This window comes from Bubalus bubalis, chromosome 21 (genome assembly GCF_019923935.1).
Source record: "Bubalus bubalis isolate 160015118507 breed Murrah chromosome 21, NDDB_SH_1, whole genome shotgun sequence".
In the NCBI taxonomy this organism is placed as follows: Eukaryota; Metazoa; Chordata; class Mammalia; order Artiodactyla; family Bovidae; genus Bubalus; species Bubalus bubalis.
The window spans coordinates 54086233-54094302 of NC_059177.1; the positions used below are offsets into that span (position 1 = coordinate 54086233).

At 48.9% G+C, this 8070-nt stretch overlaps 1 protein-coding gene across 9 annotated transcripts in view; it reads left to right on the forward strand.

The window, feature by feature from the left end:
• Nucleotides 1-9: 9 nt before the first annotated feature.
• The window catches only part of ZDHHC3 (zinc finger DHHC-type palmitoyltransferase 3), a 51916-nt gene continuing 43855 nt past the window's right edge, over nucleotides 10-8070 (forward strand). For 2 of the 9 annotated variants that reach the window (XM_045163913.1, XM_045163915.1), the window contains exon 1: nucleotides 10-253. The gene's annotated coding sequence lies outside the window, so the exon portion shown is untranslated. The remainder of the gene's footprint in view (nucleotides 254-8070) is intronic. The other 7 variants (XM_045163920.1, XM_045163919.1, XM_045163918.1 and 4 more) reach the window with 7 other exon arrangements.

Below are 8070 nucleotides of genomic sequence, written 5' to 3' on the forward strand. Positions count from 1 at the left end.
CGGCCGCTCCTGCAGCTGCCGCCGCCGCCGCCGCCGCCACCGCCGGGGAGCTCGATGGGCTTCTCCTGCGCGCCGCCCTGTGTCTGGCCGAGTCCAGGGAGCCGCGGCGCCTCGTGCCGGGGAGCCATCGCTGCAGCCCAGGGCCGGGTCCCGGGTCGAGCGCTGAAAGGGGAGCGACGACGGCAGCGGCAGCCGGAGCCCCACCGGGGGGGCCTGGGACTGGGGAACTGCCTCCGGCTTCACGGTCAGTCGGGTGAGGAAACTGGGATCGGGTGAGAAAGCTGGGGCTAGACGACAGGCGCGGGCCGGGGCCGGAGCTCGAAGGACTAGCGGTGGAAGAGGCGTGCGGCGCAGTTTGCTCAGAGCTGGAGTTGAAGTGGCCGGTCGTGTGCGTGCGTGTGTGTTGAAGAAAGAGACCAACCCCAAGTGAGAGGTGGCGGACGTCGCGATTGGCCTGAGAGAGGCTGTCTCTTGGCTGTCCTTCCTGCCTTCATGTCTTGTATTTCTCTGGCCCATGGGATGGTGGGGAGGAAAGAAGCGATCAAGCCCTCTTTAGGTCGTTCTCGGTGATAAGGATCTGGGCCGGGAGTGAATGCCAGTCTAGTCCCGAGATGTCTTCAACTGCACCCCAGGGATTCCCCCACCCCCACCCCCGCTGTCTCTGGGGCTGGCTGACCGAACGCTGACCCCCCGGAGCCTTGCAGGATCCCTATGCCCCGGATGGTTGCCGGAGCTTTGTCCCAAAGAGAGTAGAGGGGAGAGTCTTGATCAGCGCTGGCGGGAGGGTTGCGGGGGCGCAGTGCCCCGACGTCCCCAGCGCTTTCCAGCAGGGACTGGAAGCCCTGGCTTGACCGGGTGATCCCTGGAAACCGTGGACAAAAAAAAAAAAAATGCCGGCCCCGGTCGTGACCAAGTAGGAATATGGGCCTTGAATAATCCAGAAAGGATACCTGCAAGGTGAATGTGGGGTCACTGAAGGAGCCCATTAAGGCGGGGTTGATAAGGCAGGAAACAGATTTTAAAGGAGCCACGTAGATAAATGGAGGAAAATTAACCCAAAATGATAGTAGCAACGAGGGCATCTGATGACTTTTCCAAGTGCCCCACTTTTGAGGAACCTCCCTGTTGTCAGAAGTGAAACTAACCCTTGACTGCTTGATCCTCCAAAGAATGGTGAAACTAACCCTTGACTGCTTGATCATCCAAAGAATGGTTGGTGTCTCAGATAGTAGCCTCAATACAGTTTCACATATAACTCTTGGGAGCCTACTGTTAATGGGCTTTGTGCTAGCTTCTGCCCAGAGAAGCTCCCAGGCAGAGGGAAGGCTCCAGACCCAGCATAAACGTGGTGGTGAAGAGCTGTAACAGTGGCACCAGGGAACATAGTGGGATAGGGAGGTAGTACACCCTCTGAAGAGGATATGGAGAGGAAGTACCTGCCCACATTTGAAGCACTAAACTGTGGAGCCACCAAATAAATGATCTCTGCTTAGTAGACTGGACCTTTAGTTGTTTCGGGTGTCTCTCCGTAACTCTCTGCTGGTGTACCTATAGGGAGGATGTCTTGCAGTGTTGAATTTTGCCCTCCAGGAAACTCGGAGAGGTAAACCCAGAAGGGTTTCCTCCTTCATGAGAGTACAGGTGCCCCCCCTGTTGGGACAGTTGCACCTTGAGGCCTTTGTGTGATTGAACATCTGGATTCTAATGAGCACCTGGGTGATGAGATAACAGGGGACTTCTGATGTTAGAAATGGTGTCTTACGCTCGAGATCTCTCAGAAAGAAGAGACCCCGGATGTGAAATTTTAATAGGTAGGATATCTAAGAGGATCGAGGGTTTAAAAAGTGGCAGCAAATAGATCAGAAAAGACAGGGAAAGAAAATTCTGAGTTTGGATACCATGGGATCATCTTTATGTAAAAATCTTTCAGTGTGTCTTTAAAACTATAGAACATACATTTGAAGTGTTTCCCAGATAAATGACTAAAGATTCTCTGCTGGAGAAGGATTGGCAGTATTTGCTAAATAACATTACAAACAATGTCTGACATGTTAGCCTAAATCAATACAAGAGATACAAACAATCGAATGTTCGTTTTAAATTCCCTGCTAAAACAATGACACCTTCACTAACTGTAGTACTTTAATGCAGCCAGAACATTTTTTATCACATTGGTTGTGATCATACATTAGATATTTCAAAACCCCATAAATTCAGAGTTCTTTTTGGTTTACTGAAGCAGTTCAAAGACTGTACGTTTGCCAGAAAATCAAAACACCAAGGATGGCATATTATTCTATTAACCAGCTTGTTTTCCCATCACTGTCAGATTCTTTTGCGTGCATACTGATTTGTAGGTCTGTCTGTCCTAAATCTCTATATTCTTATTAATTATATCTAATAATAACTGAAGCATAATAGTGCTTACTATGTGCCCAACTCTGTTCTGAAACACTTCACAAAGACTAACTGATTCATTCATATTAACAATAGCCCTGTGAGGCAGGTGCTATTATCCTATTTTACAGATTGGGAAACTGAGGTACAGAGAGATTGTCTTGACCAAGGTCCCAGGTCACATAACTGGGAAGCAGTAGAGTCAGGATTTGAGAGCAGACAACCTCGCTCCCATACCTGCATGCCTAACCATCCCCTTATGCAGGTGTCCCCTTTCATTTCATTCACCAGAGTATTTGAAGGAAGCCTCAAGTGAACTTGAAGGAACCTGAGTGAACTCCCGGTGTTGGTGATGGACAGGGAGGCCTGGCGTGCTGTGATTCATGGGGTCGCAAAGAGTCGGACACGACTGAGCGACTGAACTGAACTGAACTGTGTTTCTTATAGGCTTCCCTTGTGGCTCAGCTGGTAAAGAATCCGCCTGCAATGCGGGGGATCTGGGTTCGATCCCTGGGTTGGGGAGATCCCCTGGAGAAGGGAAAGGCTACCCACTCCTGTATTCTGGCCTGGAGAATTCCACAGACTGTGTAGTCCATGGGGTCGCAAGAGTTGGACACAACTGAGCAACTTTCACTTTCACACTTCACTTTGTGTTTCTTGTCGGTTTCCCGGGTGGCTTAGTGGTAGAGAATCCACCTGCAATGCAGGAGATATGGGTTTGATCCCTGTGTGGTGAAGAGCCCTTGGAGAAGGAAATGGCAACCCACTCCAGTTTTCTTTCCTGGGAAACCCTATGGACAGAGGAGCCTGGTGGGCTGCAGTCCATGGAGTCGAAAGAGAGTCAGACACAACTGAGCAGCTAAGCAATATATTTGTTATGGGAGTGGTAATGCCATATAAGCTATAGTTAGTTTTAATTCCAAAAGCAAGGAGTGTGTTCCTTTCTCTAGGGGAATGTTGAGGGTGGTGCTTGTAGGAAGCCCCTGTGTCTGTTTCAGCCAGCTCTTTTAGGTAAGGGGAAGGGTTACATACAGACCAAGTAGAGCTTAACTCAATGTAGGCGAGAGCCCTCAACAGCAGAGAAGGCCAGTGGATCTGGTAGAGAGGGCTGAGATAGGCGTGGAGACCCAGATTCCAGCCCCGTGCTTATTCCCAGAATAAATATCTAAGAAGCTCTTCAAACAATCAGGAAGTATTTGTTTGCATGGCTGTGTGTCCCTAGTGTTCCCGTCGGCCTGAAGTGATAAGGAAACTGCAAACACACACCTGCCTAAGAGAAGCTGAAGATTGTATTCTGACCGGGGAGCCCAGGCTCTTGAACTAGTGCATGAACAAGACAATAAAATAAAGTGCTCACTTGAGACACATGGCAATTAGATGAGAGGCCTGGCTAGAATGAGGTGCTAATTGGGCAGGCCAGGCATCAAGGGCAACAGGTAAAGAGCTGCTGTTAGCCACTGGCAGCAACAATAACTTTACAGCTGTAGAGGAAATCTGTCCCAGCTACCCTTGTTAATTACAGCAATAAAAGTCGGTTTAGGGGAGAGCTTGGGGCAGTGCTGAGTCCATGGTGCTGAAATTGCAGAGAGCTCTTAAAAGAGAGCTCTTAAGATCTCAGCAAGGGAACACTGTATTCCTGGTCTTAAGCAGAGGAAGCCAAGTTTTGGGCCTTTTCCTTTGCATTCCTCCACTTAGCAAAGCAGAGCACCAAAAAAGCAAAAGTGAGCTATTGCTGGGGACTGCCCTGGCAGACCAGTGGTTAAGACTTCGCCTTCTGAGGCAGGGGATGGAAGTTCATATCCCTGGTCAGGGAGCTAGGATCCCTCAGGCATTGTGGCCAAAAAAAACAAAACATAAAAAAAAGAAACGGTACTGTGACAAATTCAACGAAGACTTTAAAAAAATGGTCCACATCAAACCAATCTTTACCAAAAAAAAAAAAAGAGCTATTGTTTTCTCTGTAGCTCTGTTTCCTTTAAACACTTTGCACTTGTCCTGCCTCTGCCTTGTCTTAAAGAACACTCAGTATAAATAACCTGTCACAGGCCAGCAGATCTGTCTGTCTCGCTATTGTAGAAACCATGCCTTGTAATTTCAGTGATAGGAAAATTGATGGGAATACACGGGTAAAGCTTATTCTACTGTAGAGGAAGGGTCTTCCTGTGTGTTTCATGTTAAGAGAATGGCAGGGTGCTTCCCATGTCTTTCATGAGGGCATGTAGTATGAGAAAGGGGCGCTCATGTGTCCTGACGAGCCTATCTAGAAACATTTAAACACACGTACATCCCGGTGGGCTACAGTCCATGGGGTCACAAAGAGTCGGACATGACTGAGCCACTAACGCACAAACACACCCCCTGATGAAGGTGTAAAGTCTGGCCATTGACCTGTTGGGGGAACCAAGGAGGCTAATACCACTCCATCTCGGGTTTCTTCCAGTTTTGTTTGTTTGTTTTGTTTTTCATTTTTAAATCATTTCCAGAGACAAATGACCAGGTTATTACTGGCTCTCAACTGTAAAGGTAAGAAGACCACCTTGCATGTCCCACCTAATCCAGTCATTCATCTAGGCAATTCATAGTTTCCTCCGAATTAAATGGGCTTCCCTGGTGGCTCAGTAGTAAAGATTCTGCTTGTAATGCAAGAGACACGAGTCCGATCCTTGGGTCAGGAAGATCCCCTGGAGAAGGGAATGGCTACCCGCTCTATTTTCTTGCCTGGAGACTCCCAGGGACAGAGGAGCCTGGTGGGCTACAGTCCATGGGGTCACAAAGAGTCGGACACGACTGAGCACTCATAGACACACTCAAAGTGTAACCATTCAGCTATGTAGAGACTTGTTGATCGAACTCTTCAAATTTTCTGGTCAATTTGAGACACGAATACCTCCGGTTCAGGTTCAGTGGTTGAAACGCCCTTGGGTAGGATTGCTTTTTCACCTTTGGACAGTGGCCCTAGGGGGACAAGTAGAGTTGTGGCTGCAGTTCCCTTGCAGTAAGTTTGGACTTTGCTTTGTACAGAGTGTGCATTTCTAAGTCAAGAAGGAGTAGCAGAGCATCTCAAAAGACGGGTTGGCTAGGAAGATAAGGGTCTATGCTGGAAAGACTATTGGGCATCTCTTCCAGTGAGCCAGACCTTGCCACTAACTTGCTTTGTGACTTTGAGCAGGTCAAGCTCTCTAAACCTCATTTTACACGAAAATGACCTCTCTTAGCAGGTTATAGAAGCCCCAGTAGATCTTGGATTTACAGACATTTAAACATTGAAAAGTGGTCATGTTTAATTTTATATTTTAAGACTTTCCTTTAACCACTTTCTAATGTTTGATGTATTTTAATAGTGCTTTTCCCACTCCACAAAACATTAAATGAGAGAACAAAGGAAGCGGTAATTACATGCCATATTTCATTGAAAAAATTGAACATGCTCAGGAAAATTGCTAACGGTTGTCGGTGGGTTTCTTTCTGAATATTAACAAAGAATAGGGGTAGGACGTTAAAGGATACTTTTGATAATTTAAAAAAAATCCAAGAAATTAACAGAGATGTTGAATTTGTTCCTGAGAACAGAGAAATCAGAATCTGAGCCCTGCAGCAGACCTTAGCAGTCAGCTTAGTCTTCCCTCTTACTTTATGGATGAGGAAACGGAGCCCATGGAGGGTAACTCTCTTACCCCAAATTGTGAGTTAGTGAGCAGCAAGGTGCAGAGTAGAATTCTGGCTGCTTGACTCCAAACCGAGTCTTCATTCCGCTTTCATCTGTCTCCAAAGCCCTCCAACAATTCGTCCTGGCAGACAGGGGAGGTGGACATGTGAAGCCTTGCTTCCTCGGGCCAGACTCCTCCAAGGCCCTGCTCTTGCAGGACTTACAGGACTTGGGGTAAGTGGAATCAGCAGGGACCCTCCTTGAAGCCTGGCACAAAGGTCATAACTGGTTTTCTCTTCTCCTCCCTTAATTCGTCTTTCAGATCCCTCCAAGCACTTTTGCTTTTAGTCCCTACAAAAGCCAGGTTTTTGCCTGGGTGATGTCACAGAGGCTGCATGTCTGCACATGGCACAATGTGGGGCCAGGTGCCATTTTCAGCACCCTCAGGTGGGACCCTTTGCTGGGTGCTCTCAGCCTAGCATGGGTGGGCTTTCCCTCCAAACAAGCAGCGTGCTGGAACCTGGCCCTCTTGGAAGTGTCCCCCAGCAGAAGCAGACTTTAGGGCCTCGATCTTAGGGTGACTCTTCTGGCTGAAGCTCCATAGTCCTCCTGCTCCCTCAGTTAAGGCAGGACCAGTCTTCTGAACGTTGGTTGGTGTTCAGCCAAGGCCCCACCTTAGGGCCCAAAATGCTCACGTTCAGCTCTGTGGTCTGTGAACAGCGCTGCACGTGGCCCACGCGATAGTGCCATCTCGGCCGTGACCATGTGTGGGCAAGAGATTGAAACTGTAAGTAAGCCAGGGTCACTGGCAAAAACACCAGCACCCCTCCCCCTTCTGGTTCTAGGTAATGGGCAATGTTAACGATCACAGAGAGCAGTTAAAGGTAGGCTCTGGAATGAGAACAGGCCTGGGGGTGTATCCTGTCTCCACTGCTTCCTACCAGTGTTTTTCTTGTTTCATCGCTCGGTTCATGTCTAGCTCTTTGCGACCCCATGGCCAGTAGCCCGCCTGGCTCCTCCGTCCATGGGATTTCCCAGCAGTGTGAACATAGGCTGAAGTGAAGTGAAGTGAAGTCGCTCAGTCACGTCCGACTCTTTGCGATCCCATGGCCTGTAGCCCGCCAGGCTCCTCTGTCCATGGGATTTCCCAGCAGTGTGAACATAGGCTGAAGTGAAGTGAAGTTGCTCAGTCGTGTCCGACTCTTTGCGACCCCGTGGCCTGTAGCCCACCAGGCTCCTCTGTCCGTGGAATTTCCCAGCAGTGTGAACATAGGCTAATCTTCCCTAAAAGAGGGTGGGAAAGTGCGTGCTTATCCTACAAGGTAGGACGGGAGGCTCGAGCAGGCTGAGAAGTGTCCAGCATAGAGCCCAGTAGGTGAGACCTTCAGTGAGAGTCAGGGCCCTGCTCCACTTTCCATGTGGTCTGTGCTGGAGCAGCAGCCAAGCCAGATGCCCATCTCGGAACCTACCCTGACAGAGGCCAAGGGCAGGTCAGTGTCAAGTGAGAACCATTCACCTGATTTCAGAGGGTTCCACATACTTAGAGAGTGTCAAACGGGCTGACAGATATTAATTGGCTAGCTAAATCAGTAAGATGCTTTTGCTTTTTTAAAGGTTTTCCCTACTGGGTTGCAGACTTCCTGGAAGGAGGGGTTAATGTAGGGTGATGGCCGCATAAGCAACTAGTAGATGATGTTTAGTCGCTCAGTCGTGTCTGACTCTTTGCGACCCTGGGGACTGTAGCCCGCCAGGCTCCTCTGTCCATGGGATTTCCCAGGCAAGAATACCAGAGTGGGTTGCCGTTTCCTTCTCCAGAAGATCTTTCCAACCCAGGGATAGAACCCGCATTGGCAGATAGATTCTTTACCTTTGAGCCACCGGGGAAGCCCAATTATTCGATATCATCCATTAGACCTAGAAAGGAAGTTAGCCACCTCTCTAACTGTTCTTTGGAAACCAACTGACTCCTTGAGCTTCGTTTCTTTATCCATCTGTAGAGGAGCCTGGGCTAGAGTCTGGAAGGGGTC